Consider the following 20161-nt stretch of genomic DNA (forward strand, 5'->3'; position numbering starts at 1 on the left):
GGAAATGTCTGCCATGGCAGAATGAGCACCATGGAATTAAATAGCAGGTTTAATTAACAAAGAAAATTGGCTTCAAATTAAGAAACTGAATGAAATGAAGTTGGTTGGAGTTTGAGGCCCCAATTTAGTTGGTCATCTGTTGGCTCACTTCACATCAAATTTATGTTTAGGTGCCGTTTAAGGAAAAAATAATCAATTCAGCGGTCAGAGTCTCAAGAAAAGTCAATTAAATTAAAGGGAAATCGTTAATTAGCCACAAACACTTGTCACTAATTAAGAAAAGAGTTAGAATGAAAACCTGCAGCCATAGTAGCTCTCCAGCCCGGAGTTGGAGACCCCTGTCCTAGAGACATCACTTCCACTTCTGGTCCCATAGAGCCTTCTTGTTCTTGGCTGCCAGACATACTATAAATGACCTTCTTGTTATTTCATTTTCATTTCTGTTCTGTTCTGTTCTCAAGTCTGTAAAGATATATTATTGCTTTATTTTAAAGTATAAGGTGTGGAATTCCCAACTCTTTAAGACTGTTGTCTAGCAGTCTTTGTTTTACAAAGGATAATAGCTGAATGTAAAGGATATAAGAAGAATATAAAAAGAGTGTAATAGAATAAATTCAGTTGTTTATAAAACAGACCTCTGTCCTTATTATTCTGACCATGATGTAACAGACTGCTGTGATGAACGCTTCGTCTTCAGCATTCCTGCCTGGTTTCTGACACAAGGACATTTTATCAAACTTGTCCCAGTAGAGGATAAGTTTCTTTCTTTAAATAATATGTTGATTTCTTCCGTAGTTTTGGTGCCCAAATGAGGGATGGTCCAATTCCTCCCAGAGAAATAACACCCAGCAGATTGGAATCTCAGAAGCAAGGGTAAAAAAGTATAGTGGGACATCATCCAAAGTTAGGACTGCTCTGCTCCCATCCACCTGGGACCTGACTCTGGAGGATGCGACTGTCGAACCTGAAGGGGTGTTCATTTGTTATTTTGGGGATAAGGCAATGGGTTTAACCCCAAGCCATTAGAATACGTTGATTTGGGGGGATATTGTGTATCTCCTCTGTATTGTCACTACACTTGCTTTGGCAGCGGAGTCAAGGAAATGGAAAATTCACGATTTCCGCACCCAGTAGTTCTCCTTCTTATTACTTGGTTGGTACTGCCAGTTGAGTGGGTCTTCTTTTTGTTGCTTGGCCAAGGAGGAGGGGATTCTTCTTGTTATTTGTTCACCAAAGGGGAAGGAATACTAAAGTGGCAGGGTGTTAAAGGTTCCAACCAGTGGGAGGATGAATCCTATGGAGATAAGGTATAAATTAGAATGAGTGTGGTGTGAGTTATAAAGACAATGTAAAATAGTTGTATAGATTTAGGAATAAGATGAGATCACTGTATAATTGTAGAGATTTATATTAAATGCGAGATGGGAAGGTGCCATTAAGGGTAGGGCATTAGAGGGCCATGCTGTTCATAAAAATAGCTAGGTGATAGTCCTGCTCTGTGGTAAATACTGGGTTATCAGGTTTAGTGTTATAAGAGAAGAGTATGTGAGACCTTTTGTCTGCCAAAGAGAGAACCTATGTTGTCTCAGGGATTTGCTGGCATGCATTGGAGACTGCCGGTGAGTATGAATAGTGCTGGCACTATTGTTTGGGGGAGTTCCATCGATTTTGCTCTGGGTTTGACTGGAGGTATCAGTAGAAAGTATGTGGAAAATTGAATTGGTCTTTAGTGTATTTTTGTATATTGAATAAATATATAGTAACACTTTAAAAAGAACTGAGTGCACTGCACGGTTACACAGGTGAATGATTGAAAGTATGTTTGAAAAACAAAATGGATGGTGCAACATACAGCTTTAGTTATTTTATAAAGTGACACGGTTGAGGAAGAATGCTTTGTGCGCTGAAATGCATTGAAAAAACACTCCATGATTTTGAAAATGCTGTTCTCTGCCTCAGAAATGATCTGTGAATAGGATTTCTTTTTCTGAAATGTACTTGTATTAAATTGAATGTTCAAGCAACTTTCATGCAAGTGATGTTGAGATCGAAAACAAAAGTGAGGTACCTGGATCACCTGATCAGTCCCCAGATGATCAAAGTGATGAAGACGTTCACGTAGATGATGTGCCTATGGCAACGTTTGCCTGGGAGGACTACTCAGACATAGATCTATGGGAGGCAAGCTGGCTGCAGGACCAAACGTCATGCTAGTGTACGCTACAGATTACTAGCCAGTCCATTACTTCAAGCTTTTTTTTCCAGAAAGTGCCTTTGAGCTTATGAGTGATGAAACAAACATATGCTGAAAAGTTCTGTGATTATCTGGCTGAGCTTTTACCGTATTCTCGTGTAACACATACTACAAGCAGTGTAACATGGCAAATCACGTCATTGCCTGCTTTGAATGTTACCATATCTTGCAGGACTATGTTATGTAATAGGTATGTGAATTCACATACTGTAGAGGCTCACAGAATATAAAACACACTGCCATTTGTCATAAATAAGCATTTTATATTGATTTATGTATGAAACCATTGCTTTGTGTGCTTTCCAGAAAAGTGTTTTTGGAAAAAATATTCTGCCTTGGGCCAAAAAAAAAAAAAATTAGCTCTAAAGAGTTAATGAACTGCTGGGTGTACTTTAAAATACCCCTGTGAGCTTCACTGTAGTACGTCACAAAAGTACTGGTTTTACCAGGTCAGTGGTTTTTCAAACCACAGAGATGGTAATTACTGTAATGTTCTAGACATAAGTATCTCATTTCCCAACAGTGAGCTTTATACAAGGCAAAAGTATCTGAAAACCACCCTGTCAGGGTTTCTTCCCCGCCTGGGGTTAAGCTTAATTCTTGTCAGTTTTTTCAATTTTTAACTCTTTGATTTACGTATGTTGTTTATGTGTTACGTATGTTTTTACTTTAACATGGCCTTTTTATAACTTCACTTTAACTTAATCCTGATACTCTGTATGTTCAATTCATCATAATAACTATTCATAGTGGCTCCAAAATCCATACTGACCCCAACTCTCTCTTCTGTTTCTTTTTCCGGTTTCTTTGTGGTGGCGGCCTGCGCCACCACCACCTACTCAAAGCATCATGATGCACCAACATTGATGGACTGAAAGCCAGAAGTCTACGTGACCATCATCATCAGGTCCTTCCATGAAAACCCTAAATACAAAGAGGACTGTTTGACTTATGTTAGGTAGATTGCCCAGAGGGGACTGGGCGGTCTCTTGGTCTGGAACCCCTACAGATTTTATTTTTTTCTCCAGCCTTTGGAGTTTTTTTGTTTTTCTGTCCACCCTGGCCATCGGACCTTACTTATTCTATGTTAATTAATGTTGACTTATGTTTATTTTTTATTGTGTCTTCTATTTTTCTATTCATTTTGTAAAGCACTTTGAGCTACATTTTTTTTGTATGAATATGTGCTATATAAATAAATGTTGATTGATTGATGTGCATTATTCTTGGTTTTTGATTTTGTTGTTGTATGGAGGCTGCCTGTGTTATGTTCCATGTGTTTTGTGGTTGGTCACACAAGAGGTGGGGCCACCTCCCCGTCACCATTAGGAAATGTCTTCCACCATATAAATCCAGAGGGCCTTTTGTTTTCCATAGGAGTTTCATTCTTAGTACAAGCAGTTTTTTTTTATTTATAAATACTCTTTGTTTGTTTTATTACTAACTGGAGTTTGACATTGATATTCCCCTCTAGTGCACATTTTTGGAAGTATTTTTGGGACTACGTGCTTTTGGACTCCTAGTTCACAACACACCCCATTCATCCATTTTCTCATTCCACCTGCTCCAAATCAAGTTTGGGGAAGTCTAATTCTCCTTTCACACCAATACGAAGAAATCAGGAACCCAACCTTGATGGGAGGCAAGTCCATTGCGAAGCACTACATCCTCTGGTCATGGTCAGAAAGTAAAATGTTTATCCGCCAGTGCACTGACAAAACAATAAGACTCTGACCTAGGTGAAAAGACGTATAGTAATATTTTGTGGAAATTCACATTTAGGTTAGTGTATAATCCTTTCGGGGTAGCTAGACCCTGGTGGGTATTCTTCAGTCCTTTTGGTTGAGGAAACTGAAAACAAGATTGGTCTCATTTAAGAGGTTCAGCAGTGATAGAGTGGAGGCATATTAACTTTAATAGAATATAGTCAATATGAGTCAGATATTCCAAGGTGAACATTGTTAAGAAATATTTACTGTATTAAAGACAGTAGACATGCGATTTGAGAAATTAAGTAGAGGTGTAGTTAGGCTAATGGAGAATATATCTGCAAATAGTGGTGAAGTGTTGAAGTACAACACTGTATGCCCTCAAGAGAGCTTGCATTGAGTTGCCTCGATGAAATGTTTCTTTCTGTGGCATGCAAAGTAACACATTTTCATGTACTCTTCTGGTAATAAGATATGCATACAGCTGTGTAAACGCACCACAGAATTATTGCAAATGTTGTGGAGCACAAGCGCAGCTCTTGTTGAGCCTTCATGATAATTTTTCCCAGGATAACAACATGTTGCTGTCTGATGAAAGATGTCCATGACACCCACAGGGCGTTTACTATTATTACTTCTGGCTCACTTGAAAATTTGCTGTGTGGAATTGGAGATTGAACCAAAATAAATAATCATCTTCTCAATTAACACAAAACAAATGGACTATGAACATGAACACATCTTTAGTAGAAGAGAAGAGTGTCAACAAGTAACAAACAAATACTTTGGTACTTCCACTGAACCAGAAATCCAAACGTGCACTCTGCTGCATTCTTTAAGGCCAAAAAATGCTAAAAGACTTTTTAAGCAGCAAAACCATTCAACCTAGTAATGCTCTCGTTCCTGAAATAGATAGTGTGACAATACGGGTTGGCTTCATGCTCCCTGTTGCATTCGGTAGCTACTTGAACCCAACATCATCGATAGTCATGACTGGGATGAGCTTTGCAGATGAGGACAAACACACGCTAAGTAAGGGATAGGTAAAACAGTGATATAATGTTTTTATTAAAACAGTGTCCAAAGTGCAGTGCTTCAAAAATTCAATAAATAAATAATTAAAAAACAGAAAGTGTTCTGTGGAGGTTAAAAGCTAACAAATAGAGAAGCCATTGAAACGAGGTTAAAACACAGCAGGAAACTATCCTTAAAAACATGAGACCTGGTACACTCCTTTAAAATAGCCATCTCCTCAGCTTATCCTGACCAGACGTTGTAGCTGAGGAGACAGCTATCTAACAGGTGACTACCATCCTTATACGTGTCCGGCTCCCTGCCACTCCATGGCTATAACACAAGGCTGGGGTCCTCAAAGGCCATGGTGCTCACAATGGGGCTCCCCGTCCGACCTTCACTAACTCCCACTGCCTTCCCGGATTTCTGCTGTGAGCCACCTGCAACACCTGGTCACTCCAGCTCCCTAAGTCGCTCAACTGGAGTGATCCTCTGCGACAATTACCTGAGTGGTGGCCAGCTGCTCCCTTGAGGGGCTCTCCTCATAGCTGCCTGCTTCCTCATTCGCTCTCTTTTGCACCTGCGCTGGCCCTCTCTCCTGTTTGCGTGCCTGCTTCTTTTTCCTTCTTTTAACCTCTGCTTTGTTCTCCTCCCATTTGCCCCTTGCACTGCCTTTTTATATGCTGAGAAGCAGCTGCAGGTGTGTTCACCTGATTGCCACCCCAGGATCATAATAAGACAATCAGACTGTCTGCATGTGCCGGCAAGCCAACGCACAGTCGGCTAACTGCCTCCCACCATCTTCTCAGACAATTCCTTGCACCTGCTCCACTCCCCAGTGTGAGCGCATCCAATTATTTATTTATTCAAAATTGGTGCAGCACCACAAACCACTCATCACAGATAGATAGATAGATAGATAGATAGATAGATAGATAGATAGATAGATAGATAGATAGATAGATAGATAGATAGATAGATAGATAGATAGATAGATAGATAGTGTACAGGTTTGCAGAATTTATAATGAGTAATTGGAATCAAAACAGGTCAAAAAGAAAGCTAAAGTCAAAAGTAAGCAATGAGGAATCTAGATGATATAAAAGAGTTCATAACCAAAGAGGGTTTAAATTAACCACACAAACAGAAGAGGAAGATTTCTTTAAAAGTCCACAAACTTGGACAAACTAGGAAGTGTCCAATGCTGACATGTATACCTTTGATCCCATTATAACAACATGTCTTTATATAGCACCTTCCAATACAAAGTATAATTCGAGGTGCTGTACAAAATGGTACTAAATGGAAACAAAGAAAAACAATAATCAAATAAACTAATTATACTAAAGGTCTGATGGTCAGTGGGAAGACAAAAACCTCTGGGGTTCTGGGATCAAAAACCCACCAAAAGCGTGCAGAGAATTCTATTGCATATTATATATTGTGACAGATTAGGTCTGTATCGCTCCCTTGAACCCCTGTCCACGACTCTAGACACCAGGTAAAAGTCCAATAATCGACTTTATTAATTTGCCACAGTGCACAAAGCACCCTCTCCTCCACTATATTTATACAAATCAATAATCAATAACAATAAACGATCCTACTCTCCCAGACGCGTTGCCACCCTTCCACCCAGCTCAGCTCACCGTCTGGGAGCTCCCACAGTCCTTTTATCCTCCCTGACCCGGAAGTGTTCCCAATCTCCAGTCCACTTGATTCTTTATCACTTCTAGGTCAGGTACAAGTCCTTCTTCTCACCCCGGAAGCACGTTGCTCTTCCTATGACGCACTTCCGGGTTATAGGGCACGAATTAGTCTTCGGTCCTCCCTGCAGCTCCCTCTTGTGGCCACTGTGGTATCCAGCAGGGTCGTGTATAAAAACTACATAGTCCATGACTCCCTGTTGGTGTTCGGGGCACCTCCATACTGCAGGGAGAGCTCCATCTGGCGGCCTGGGGGTATTGGCTGGGATGACAAGCCGGCCCAAGCCCACAATATCTAAGATACAAAATAGAAAAATTCAGTCAGTGTCAGAGTTAGAGTTAGCCAGTGTAGTCATCGTCAAGGACCAGATCTCAGTGTTCTTCTTCTTCCTTAGACGTCACGTGCCACCAGCCTGGGATGTCACACGTCACACACTCCTGTTTGACCTTACCTGGCAACTGTCTGGCAACATAGATAACAAGGATCACCGTACTGAGGCACTCATAATAAAACCAAAATGGGGTGGCAAGAGAATAATATTCATTTTTAACACAACGAAAAACTGATCTGTTCTAAAAATAAATAAAATGACTAGATTTCTTGACCTCTAAAACTCCTAAACAATGTCTCAAATATTTTTAAAGGCCAAGGAAACTCTATGAAAACTTTAAAAAGAAAAACCAAGTAATGATGGATCAGTAGATAGAGATGAAAACTAAATACACCAACTTTCAATTGCATGCCTTTAGATGTCAGGATATTTACAGTAACTAACATTCATCTAGACCTTACCAGTCCCTAAACTTAACTAAACCGAACCTCAGGTGATAAACAGCACATCAATTTAAGGGCTGTTTTATTGTTTTGTTTTCTAGTCTTTTTTGTTTTTCTTTTGCAAAAGTTTGTTTGTGTTATTTGTATTTTTTCCCAGATCTTTTTCCCTAAATCACTCCAGGACCTTCAGGTGTTACATGATAGCTCTGTTTAAGGCACCTGTTGCCATTACTTAAGTTGTGTGGCATTGGCTAACTTGTTCTTCAGCTCTCTTTTGTGAATCCCCATTTGGACATCTGTTGGTCTTTGGACTGCTTTAATTTTTTCAGGTTTTTGATTTTGGATTTAGTGTACTTGTTTTTTGTTCTTTAGTTTATTTTCTTTTCTTTTTGCATTTTTGTAGATAGTTTTGTTTCTTTGTTGCATCTATAAATATTTTAATTTTGGTTTGAAATTTCTTTATTATACTGTACATTAAATATTAGTAGTTTTGGGGTGTACAAAAACATGTTCAATCTTATTACTTACATATAAGCTGAAAGCATAATTAGATCCAAGTGCTTCTAATCAAGTGCACTTGAGTAGTTGATGATCAGTTGTAGTGTTACCAATAAATAAAAAGGTGAACCTATATCAGTTCAGTCTACAGCACTGAGATTTATGGGAGCAACATGGCAAATACAAAAGCAACAATCTCAGAGAAGCATTTGTACCTGCCATAAGTCTGGGAAAGGTTGTAAGGCAAACAATCAGAAGGATTACTTACAGTAGAAATAGAAATTAGTTGGGGTTGTTGTAAATGATACAATTCATGACTTTGCCATCAGCAAAAAATTGAAATGGTATGGCTTTCATGGAAAAGTGAAAGAAAGAAAACTCTTTCTCTCCGTAAAGAACAAGCTAGCACCGCTTAGGTTTGCAAAATTGCTCTAGATCAAGGGTCCTCAATCATGGTCCTGGAGGGCCGCAGTGGCTTCAGGTTTTTGCTCTAAACCAATTGCTTAATAAGAAGCACTTGTTGCTCAAGTAACACTTCTGATTCACTTTAGTTTCCTCACTTGTTAAGATTTTGAATCCTTATTGCTAATTTTTAGTCTTAAACAGCTGTATTCTTGGTTTTTAATTGCTTCTAATTAGCAATAACATGCAAATGACAAAAGAGACCAGCATTTCTCCATTTAGCTAGTCTCCATTTATACCTGTGTGTATTTATCATGTACTATTGGGTTTAATTAAATACTTGGAAGGAAAGTGAAGAGAAAAAACTGAAGGACTGAGAATTACTCATCCATTTTAGCCTTCAAATCATTTGGATGATATTCTTAGAAAGGGGAAGAAAAACTAGGATATGAGAATGACTTGACATAGCAGAGTTAAAGCACTAACAAGCCATGAAATCAAATTATTGGAAAGAATTGCTTTCTAATCAAGCAACCGGGTTAGAACAAAAACCTGTAGCCACTGTGGCCCTCCAGGACTGTGACTGAGGACCTCTGCTCTAGATTCATGCTCTCTGAACAGGCAAGACCAAACTGGAATGGTCTACTTATTTTGCACAATGACACATCGGTGAAAACCCAAACAGTGTGTATCACTAGCATAGTACTGACAGAATGATGGTTTTGATTTGTTTTTCAGACGCTGGACGTGGCTGTTTTGCAATTACTGAGTCCAGGATGAACTCTTATCTGTACCAGAGTATTCTGGATAATGCTATAAGGACACCTGTCTAACAGCTAAAACTTTGTTGAGTTCAGTGGGATAAAGAATCTGAATGCACCAGTCAACCTACAACTGAGTGGATATAAAAGAAAAAGATCAACCCAGATCCAGGTCTGGATGTTAACATCATTAAGATGTTGAGGCAGAGCCTTGAGAGAAGTGAGTATAAAGAAAGGGTCTTCAAGCTGCAATGAAATGTATGAGTGTTGTATGGAGGATTGAGCTGAAATTTCACCAGTATTACATAAGGGACAGGAGCTTATGTAGAGGAAGGATTACTTCAAGATATTGCTGCTAATGGTGGTTCTACCAGTTATGGTACTTTCTCAAATGTTGAATCTGTATTTAGATTATTTTTGTTAAATAAAAAATTTTCAAGTAGAATCTGTGTTTTTAGTCACCTGAGATTAGATTTGAGGACTATATTATTAACACTTATGTTGTGATATGTAAAACTACAGTTTTCAAAGAGGGTGAATTTCCTTTTTCACATCATCATAGACTTAAAAGAAAAATATCCAATATAACTTATTTTTGCTTATTAAGTGGTTGCATGGTGAGGGTGGGTGTCTGTACACAAAAAGTATCATTATTCATCATCTTCATTTTCACTCTGCTTATCCTTATGAGATTTGTTGTACCAACACGATTAGCTGAGCCACCCTAATTTCAGCAATTTCTCCCAACCCCTCATAGGGAATTTCTAGGCATTTCCTAGACAACCCAAGAAATATAATCCATCCCATGTGTCCTAGGCCCGCCCTGCCATTCCCCCAGACCTTCTCTCGGCAGGCCATGCCTTGAACACTTGCTGTGGGAGGTATAAAGGAGATATTCTAACTACATACCCAAACCACCTCAGCTGGCTCTTCTCAGTTCAGGTAAGTAGTGGTCTACTCATGTATTGTCTTTATGTGGCTGGGTAAGACCAGCAGTCATGCACAGGGACTTCATTTCAGCTGGTTACTCTTGTAGTCTTATTCTTTTGGCTGCAACCTGATCACAGATGAATGTGAGAATGACTTACTGAATGCTTTGCCCATGGACGTAGCTGTCACTTGACCAGTACAATTTGGTGCAAGTCTACAAAATTGATGCTGCTGGCCTGATCTGCTGGATCACCCCTCACTCTGACATCTTCTCTCAGTCTTGTACTTTTTCTCTGTGCTTTTTGTGGTAAATTAATAATGTTCAGGTTTTCTTCTTACTGAAGTAGGTAGACAACCTCTGGGAGTTCCCTAGATAATCTTTCCCACTGCACGTGATTTAAGCAGTAGTGAAATTCCTACTGGGGTGTTGCCTCAAATATACGTAACCAGGATGTATTTAAAGAAGAAGTTTCAAGTTCTGCTACTTCAGTAGTAACAGACAGACAGAAAAGAATGCAGCTACAGCGGTAAGGAAATGGGGAAGATCTGTGTATTTGTCATGTGCAGTCCTATCTGCTCTTCTCTCTTTTAATGTTTTTCATCTTATTTATTTGAATGTGATTGTCCTTTTCCACCCCACAGTTCAGTTTTAAACTTGAGTTGTTGCCCTTTCAATATAGACAGCTCATAGCCAGTAGATTTACTTGAGTGGGTGGTTGAGAGGCTGTCACTGTTTATTGTAGCATTTAAATGTAAATGGCTGTATTTTGTCAGATGATTACAGTGTGAGAGGGTTTGCTAATGACCTTATGCCAATTGAGATGGGTCAGGCACCAGCATCCTAATGTCTGAATTTCTTTGATGTTCAAAATGTAATAACTTAAATTTTGAGTGGGTTATTATCAAAACAGCAACAGATTTTATTAATTTGACAAGTTAATGTTTATAAGAAGTCTGCTGACATAACGGAAAGTTCTGGCATGGCCCTACCAGGCTATTCATGTTAAAAATGCCACTGGTAATGATGTCTTCAAAGTTCATTTAGAAATGTGAACTTATTTGTTAAATCTCCAAATGTGATGATAAGTCTTGATTGAAATGGCTGAACACAGATGGAGTAAGGTGGACGGTTGTTGTAGAATCAGTGAGTTGGACAAGAGGACGGTGGGTGTACAATATGCCACTATAGGAGTGAAGGGCAGTACACCCACCTTCCATGTTTTGAGCTGGCAAGAGTGAGCAGTATTCATCTTCTGTGGGAGGTTACTCTTTATAGTATTTCACACTCAAGTACTAGTGATTTCCAAAATTTGCACAGAAATGCCATGGCCACTGTATCATTGCCCAGATGGCTATTCATTACTTTTAGTAAATGAGATCCAAACTAATCAGCGCTGAGAGATTTTCCTGTCATTAATTTGACAGGAAATTCTAAACTGTCATGTGATCTTTAGGCTTTAAGTTTAACACAACATGGAGAAGAATGAAAATGCACTGAGGAAATCCCCAGCATATATTGCTGATGCAGGGCTCAACTCGTGTGCATACAGGTCTTCTGGTCCAAGGGGAATTCAGAAAACGGTATTATTTGTTCTTTGGTAAGACGTTCTTCATATGTTTCCTGTAAAGAGTGTCTTACACTAAAGGCTGCCCGCTTGTCTAGTTAAAAATACTGTACATTTAAAAGCATCTGGGCATTTAATCAAATCAGTAAGAGATATAAGAGAGAAGATGCAGATAAAGAGAAAATTAAGTGGAAGGAGCACAAATCCATTTGCTCTGATAACATAAAAAGTAAGTTTATCCCACTGTGAAAGAGATCCATAATTTGAAAATGAAATTGGTATGGTTTCAGCCCAACTCTTTCTAGATTTGATTTACAGAAGGAAAGCTCACTGTGCAATTTCCGGTTTCCTGAATATCTTTCTGGGCTGTTCTAATCCTGTTCTTTTTTAAATTTAGATCCACGGCCCGGGCTTTCATCCAGTCCAAAAAGTGTGAACTGATCAGTTGCTTCCAGAATGATTCCAGCTATATCCTCCAGAAAGCCCACTCCAAGGATCTGCTTGCCCAACATGAATATCAGAGGATTAAGTCAACAGCGGACCCTGTGGAAAGAGCTACTGATCTGCTAGATGTGATGCTGGTTCGGGGTGAAGACACCTGCAAGGTGTTCCAGGATATGCTAGCAGAAGTTCTCGACACATACCCACAGCTCTCCAACCTGTTGGAGCAGCCACCAGCCCCACCAGGTAACAGGCTTAAGTCAGTATAACATGAAGGTTCGATTGGGAGGTTAAAGAGGCAATAATCAGGATGCCATTTGGCCATACTCCTTGCATAGAACTTTGGCTGTGATACAGGTGGTGCATCTCCAAAAGTTCACATCTAAATGTTCTACCTTTTGACTTCTTTGCAGATCCTTCAGATGCTTCATGGATTCCATTTCCTACAACTCAATTTGGTGTAGGTAAGAATCACCCTATAAATTAATGATTCATCAGGATTGTCCAGACTTGACCAGTAGCTTTAATCTGTGTTTTTATTGTGGACTTCTATGCATTTTTCTAGATTCTGTATTCTATATTGATGTCACACCTGAAAGTTGCCAGGAATCCCTGCTTCATTTTAACGATTCTTCAAATTAATGATTTACTTCATTTGTTTTCTGGGATTTTAACAGTCAGCTATTAATAAAAAGATACAGGTTCTAATCACAATGAACACACACAAATACAGATGTTTGCTCTTCTGTATTAATTGAAACTTCCAACTAACGTCACTTTATTTTCATGATTATTAACTTAATCGCAAACAAAATATTAAATTCCTAACCTCATAGGTTTTGCAAAGTCAGTAGCTCTGCTAATACCCCTTCAAGCTTAATGTAGAGCAGACATAATCAGACGTGGGATTTAGCTCATATGGCAGTAGTCTGTCTCTGATTAAGCAGTTAGTTTGAAATTACAGTGCAGTTGCTCTCTGTAATGTGCCAATCAACCACCACATTAAAACCACAGACAAGTGAAATGAATAGCATTGGTTAGTGAACAGTCAGTTCTGGAAGGTGATGTGTTGGAAGTATGAAAAATGGGAAAACTTAAAGATCTGAGTGACTTTGATTAGGGCCAAACTGTGATGGCTAGAAAACTGGGCCAGAGCAGCTCCAAAATGGTAGGTCTTGTGAGGAGTATTCAGTATGCAGTAGTTAGTGTCAACCAAAAGTGGTCCAAGGAAGGACAGCTGGTGACCTCTGACAGGGTCATGGGCGCTCAAGGCTCAGAACAGCTACTGTAGCACAAATGTAAAGCTGGCCATGACAGAACACACAGTGCATTGCAGCCTGTTGTGTGTGGGGCCTTGTAGTATAAATCATTATAGAATATAGCTTGTTATGCTTTGAATCAAACAACCTTTCTGCTAACCTTCAATCTATCTCCATATCCCTAGCCCTAAAAAACACTAAAACAAATCCCTCATTAATAATCAAAAATAAAGAACAACAACCAGCTTTGAGAAGAGGACAAACATTTGCAGCTCTAAATGATCACGTATACTGAGCACATAGGCATGGCATATACTCCAGTGGCTCCATTTGCACAAGACCTTTCTCTCATGGGGGATTCTGCATACTTCCAAGAAACACTATTCCCTCTGTCTGCAAGTAGACAATAGCAGTTTGAAAACTGAATATTCTAGAACCACTGGAACAGTGAGTTGGGAAAACAGCTTGTAATAGTATCACACTGACCTTAAAAAAATTACAGGATGCACCCTGAAAAACTCTGCATGTGTTAAGGTTTAGCTAGAGTTCCCTTCCCAGCTTTATTCTCCATCTTTGTTTCTTTACATTTTTTTACAATTTATTTTGGACAACTCATTAACATAAATCCATCCATCCATCCATCCATTATCCAACCTACTATATCCTAACTATGGGGTCACGGGGGTCTGCTGGGGCCAATCACAGCCTACACAGGGTACAAGGCAGGAAACAAACTCTGGGATGTATGCCAGCCCACCGCAGGGCATTAACATAAATAGCATTGTTAAATTATTTGTATTAGTATTTTATTTATTTTTCCTTGCTCATTTTCTCTCTTTTTTATATTTTTTGTAATTTTCTTTGAGTCTTTTATTTATGACATTGTTTTTTGTAGCTGTCGCCCTCAGCTTCACATAAGGCCAGTGTTGCTGCAACGTTAGTTTCCACTGCTGTTGTTCAGTTCTCTTCTTGGGAATCATCTTATGATTTTTGTATGCTTTTTTTATATAGTGGACTTTTGGCTTATTTATGATTTGCTAACTGGTTTTTGGCAGTATGTTTTGTGTTTTTCATCTTTTTGAATCATTTTATTGAGTTAACATTCTTATCATCATTTTACCAGTTATTGTTTTTTAGTGTTTTGGCCAAGGACTTTCATGATTATCTTCTCTTTCTTGAATTTGTAGGCTTTACAGACCAAAATGCCTGCTTCTTTAATTTTTGCAGCTAGGCTTACTTTTTATTGATACGGCCTACATTGACTGTGTGGAAATACCGGCCTAAATTTGGGTTTGAGGTCTACTTCTGTGTTTTGGCAGCTCTGAATTCTAACAGTATGCTGTTTTAAACATGGCTACACCTGTAGCAGCTCTCCTACACATTCCTGACAAGACAGGCAAACTACACAAAAACATCAGTTTTATTAATCAGATGAATACAAGGGAGGGATTAACAAAAGGGAGATTACACTGTGTAAATAAACAAAAGAAACAACATCACATTGCCATCTTTGTCAAATAGGGCAGCTTGTTCACTTGCATTCCTCTCCAGGTCCATAAAAAACACTCACTTCTGTCAAATCCTATTTGACTGTCTCAGTTCTGGCTTCTTTTAATTACATTTTTCTTCAGCTTTATAATTTTTTCTTAGAGACTCCACCTAAAAACAATATTTTCTTTTTGATGTTACATACCCTATGTGCTTTATAGTGACAGTCAAGGAAAATTTTTAATGTCATATTTTCCTGCAGAAAGGAGGTAAGAAAGTTTATGTGTCAATGGCCACGGTAGGTGACCAATGTAAGACAAAGCAAACAATACCAAAACATCCATGACTCATGTTGCATAATTCACTTATCAGGCCATCCACTCATTTGCTCACAATGTTCCAAACATGTCATTTTACTTATATATTTTTAAATAAACCTCTTACGGAAAATGAGGAAGAAACATGCACACGTATACAATCGAGCGTCTGAATTGAAGACTCACCTGCCTCTCCCCCTCATTTATTGGCCAAGCACAGAATTATGGGAATGTGTTGTACTGTTTACAAAACATGCTGCTTTATCCAAAAGTAAATGTTATTAATATTTGAGTAATAAATATGTATTTTTAGCATGGTTTGAGCATTCAACTGGAATAACGGACACGTGGATTATGTAAAATGAGTAACGAGAATTTTTTTGTTTCCGTGCATGGTTTTCACATCATTTGTTGTTGTCTGCCATTGGCATCTATTAGGTTTCATTATATGATAATATTATTTTTCTCTATTCTGCATGAAAACATGAGATTCAATTTATTTATTGGCCATCACTATAAACCACTTGGTGTAAGTAACATTTAAATAAACCATTGTATTACTTTTAAGTCTTTCCTAGGGTTTTAAAGACTGCACTTTTTATTTCACTTTTATTTTGTTCATCTGTTTTAAGACTTGCTCTTTTATTCATTTCTGTGCCCAACCTACTAGGATTGTGTCATATGATGTCATTGACATGACATTTCTTAACCTCCTTAGCGTTAGACTTGAGCATCACTCAGGCAGCAAAGAAAACAGAGCTAAAAGCGTTAGTCCCAAGGGTCACTCGGGCAGCTGTAAAGACGCATCTCACATAAGCGTTAGACCCGAGGGTTACTCGGGCTGTAAAAGTGCCAACAACATCAGTGTTGAGTGTTGCTTGGGAAACAATATAAGTGTGTCCTGCATAAATGATAGGCCCAAGTGTTAAAGAGCAAAGGCGCAGACATGTCTTCTCCTAGGCTGATAGTGGTGTCTTGTAAGAAACGTTTTTTTAACAGCCCAAGTGTTGCACGCTCTTGACAGTGATACGAGTAGTGATGACAAAGTGAATCTGCCATCAGGCAGTGAAACTGAAATGGACAGTGAAATCGAAAATGTGATTTTGATGACTCCAAAAGTGATGCTCGTGTCAATCGCATGCTAAGGAGGCTACACCAGCATTGCACCTCTTTCAATTGTCCGAGCGAACATTTCTTAAAGAGTCTAATTCCTTGTTCTTCTTAAATTTCTGGCTTAGGTATTTTGTATGACAATTGATCGTCGCTCCTTCCTATTTTGAACGTGGCCTGCTTTCTTCCAGTCCTATTTACTCTGTTTCCTTCATGGACGGCTAACTCCATCTTGGCAGAACACTTTTCCACTCACAAGGTGATCCTTTGCCCGATCCCACCTCTAGATTTACATTGTAAATTTTACACTTTCTGGCTTTAAACCTTATCCCAGAATCATTTCCAGGGTCAGATTTGGCTCTTCTTTTGGAACTGTTTGACCAAGCTTTTGGTCCCTATAGATTCTCCTAGTGTTACTGCACCCCTTGGCCTTCAATTGTCTTAATAAGTCCAGTACACATCATGCAGCTCTGCCCTAATCTTCTCAGCATGGTTCTGCCCTCTGTAGACCTGGAAGTCTTTTAACTTTACAACCCTCTATGCCTCACTCTATATATGAATGGTCAGATTCACTTTATTTCTACTTGAGTCGCCCACCTTGTAATGTCCTGAAGAAATGCTGCTGATTTCCTTCCAGGTCACTGTTCATTATCTCTTTCTGTTCTTCCCATTCCCTTAATTCTTATAGGACATCCATTAAATTTTCAGGGTTTACTGTGACTCTGCACTTCCTTCTGTACCCCACTGTCGATCCATGTTTCCTGCTCCATGCCTTGTCCACCAGGCAACACATCGCAATGCTTCAGTACTTTTGTTTCTTGCCAATTGTTGCATGCAGACCTAAACACGGAACAAAGAAAGAGAACTATGCAAAAACTGGAATTTACATAAGGCTGTAGCTAAAAAGCTGGGCTTGTCCTGATGTAGATGTAGAAGCTACTCTGTTTGTCATCGACTATGTGGTTTCTGCAACCTGACACAGCTTGAGCAGTTTTGCAAAGACCAATGGGAAAACACTGCAGTACCCTGATGTGCAAAGATGATAGATTCCTGTCCACACTGACTCAAGGCTGTAATGGCTGCCAAAGTTGCATCTATTAATTACTGATATGAAGGGGGGTATACTTATGCAATGAATTATTTAGTGTTTTATAGCTGTAATTAACTGAGCGATCTGTTTTCACTTTGACATTAAATCATTTTCTGTTGATGAATGCCAAGAAAAGGCAAATTAAATCCAATGTAATTCAATTTTATATAATAATAAAATGTTAAAACTACCAAGGGGTTGAATACCTTTTTATAAGCACTGTTGGCTTCAGGAAAACCATGTGTATTGTGACTATAAATGTTTCCAGGATTACAGTGCTGTTCAAGCCAGCTATGTGTGTCTTCTTTGAAATATTGTTTTTCACTTTCCATTTTCAGCTGTTTCACATACTGTACTTGGTTTTGTATGGCTGAAATAATACATCATCACAAATTTAAACCTTAAGCTTTGCATGGCTATTATTAATTGAATGTTTTTCTTTGTTCCAGTTGGGTGCTCTTACACATCTTCAGGTCTGAATATTACAGTTCAACCTGCCATCCAAAAATCGCAACGATTTTCATGCTCTGACCTGTTGTTAGATCATCCCCCAAGAAGCGATGAAGAGTTGACCACTCTGAAGCTCAAGAACAAGCCCTTAACACCAAGTGGTTGGATAGTTTGTTGCTTGACACAGTGCTTCTATAAAAATGACAATGATTGATGCAGTGGGAATTAAGCAGCCCTGTTCACATCCTCAGAGTCTCAGTCAAAGCAGTCTGTAACAAGCCACAGGTCTGAGAGCTGACAACCAACGAGGATGGAAGTACATTTCATAAACTGTGGTCATAAGGAAAAAAGGGAAATAAGTGTCTTTCGACTGTGATAAGAGAAAAAAGGCTTATCTGTCCTTTGTCTTGTGTTTACTATACCATGACAGAATGGATAAAGAAAAAACATGGACGGGGACTGCAGATGAACTCACCATACCTGGAAACCATTTGCATAGGCATCAGTTCTGCCGGGCACTGTGTTAATTGGTTGTAAGAATGGAGTGAACTTGTGTTTGAAAATCTGAGACTGGATCGAGGAGTCATATGGCAATCATGTAATTTGTCATCCCCTGTAACTCCTAATGGTTTACTCTGACATGCTCAAGGTGACAAGATCTAGCAGTTGACATGCTCTCAGACAGAATCATGTTGTAGGCCACTGACTGGCCTTATACAGTAAGTGATATCAAGTCAGAATTTCAACAGATACTAAAGCACTACATTTCAAGGAGATGACTGAGTAGCTGGAAGATGCAGAATATGGACATTAAATTAGAGATGTATACCAAGCAACTGTTGTGGTGGGGGAATATTCTACTCTAAAATGCAGATTTCCAGTAATGCCAGTCCTCCCTTTATTTTGCAATTCTTTCCTCGGCACAACTAACCTCACGGGCACTGAAGCTATCTCATATTTGTGGCTAACTAAATGGCCTTTCAGAATTTGTATTATTCCACTTGAGATTCTGAAGCTTATATCTAATGACTGGGAACTTCACTGTGGTTGCAGGTTTTTTATCCCAGCCAGGTCTTCAACTGAAGTGTTTCAATTAAGCACATTGTTCAAATAGATTTTTTTTTTCTGCCAGGTAAATCAGCCCTTCCATTTATACAGACAATGCTGATTTTGTATTACTGACAGTAATTGGTGGAGGAAATGTAAATAAGAATTTCATTGCTCTATGTACAGGATGGGAGCATGTGCTGATAGCACTTTGCCACTTGAGAATAAATTTGAATTTCAATTAACTGCATGTCAGAGTCTAGTCATTCAGACTGAGAAAAAAATGAAAGACTCCTTTCAACCAGACTGGTATGTCTTTGGGAAGAAAAGTCCTTACATGACCCACAAAAAAAAGGGTGTTTGGATGAAAGCACAATTTAGAAGTCCCTTCAATCGAGAAAAGAGCTATAATTCAGCAGCACTAACCTCTGCACCGCAATGCTGCTCTAAATTAAAATAATGAGCATGGAATATATTCTTAACCGTCCACCTTCTCCTCTGAAATGTTTATTTTAATATCAATATCTGAGAGACAAGGAAAGTATTCTAGCATGCTATAGTTGCTGAAATATTTTATACAAAGCCCTAAATGTGGCCTAGACCAGGGTACTTATTGGAGTCTGAAGACTTAGATCTGATACAAGACAATCATAAGGATTGAAAAGACATTGAGACATTGTTCTAAAGTACCAACCTGAGATGAGAAATGGACTCCATTGCCAGTGAAGACAGGAAGGTATTCACCTTCCAAAGCCATGGTGGAAGGCTTCCCATTTATCCCAGTTTCTGAGACGGAAGTTCTGATAGCTAGTGTATGAAACTTTACTGTAAACAAATCAGTACTACACCTGTGTAGGGAGGTCCTTGTTCTCCAAAGATGAAGAGAGTAAAAGATGCTGGGCATTCAGTCTGTGACATACAATATGTAGTGCATGAAGCAGTGGCCTGATGGGGGCAAATTTCAGCCTTTAGGAGAGCGTGTAGAAGTAACTAATGGATCACCTCTGCTTAATTAACTTCCAACAAAAATTACAAAGTAGAGGGTAAAGAATCACAATTTCTAACTTATTAATATAAGTATTAATATATATTTAATATATATTGTAGCGACCCGGCAGTCAGCGCTGCCGGAGTGATGCATTGTGGGAAGGTTGTACGTTCACTGATTTTGTTAATGTTTTTCCTGTTGTATTTATTAATTTCTTAACTTGTAAATAATGTTGTGTTTGTGTTCAATTAGTTGGGTGGGTTTGGGTCATCGCCGTCCGGGTTATTTATTTTGTAAAAAGTACGGTTATGTGAAATGTGTCTTCGTGCATGACCTTGACAATGGCCGTGCAATAAT

At 38.9% G+C, this 20161-nt stretch overlaps 1 long non-coding RNA gene across 1 annotated transcript in view; it reads right to left on the reverse strand.

The window, feature by feature from the left end:
* Positions 1–6940: 6940 nt before the first annotated feature.
* Positions 6941–20161, reverse strand: part of LOC120523100 — a 44978-nt gene continuing 31757 nt past the window's right edge. Inside the window, exons 2-3 of the long non-coding RNA XR_005632557.1 lie at positions 16827–17069; positions 6941–6978 (exon numbers count right to left, since the gene is read on the reverse strand). This is a non-coding gene — a long non-coding RNA (uncharacterized LOC120523100). The remainder of the gene's footprint in view (positions 6979–16826; positions 17070–20161) is intronic.

Source organism: Polypterus senegalus, chromosome 2, assembly GCF_016835505.1.
Source record: "Polypterus senegalus isolate Bchr_013 chromosome 2, ASM1683550v1, whole genome shotgun sequence".
Classification (NCBI taxonomy): domain Eukaryota; kingdom Metazoa; phylum Chordata; class Cladistia; order Polypteriformes; family Polypteridae; genus Polypterus; species Polypterus senegalus.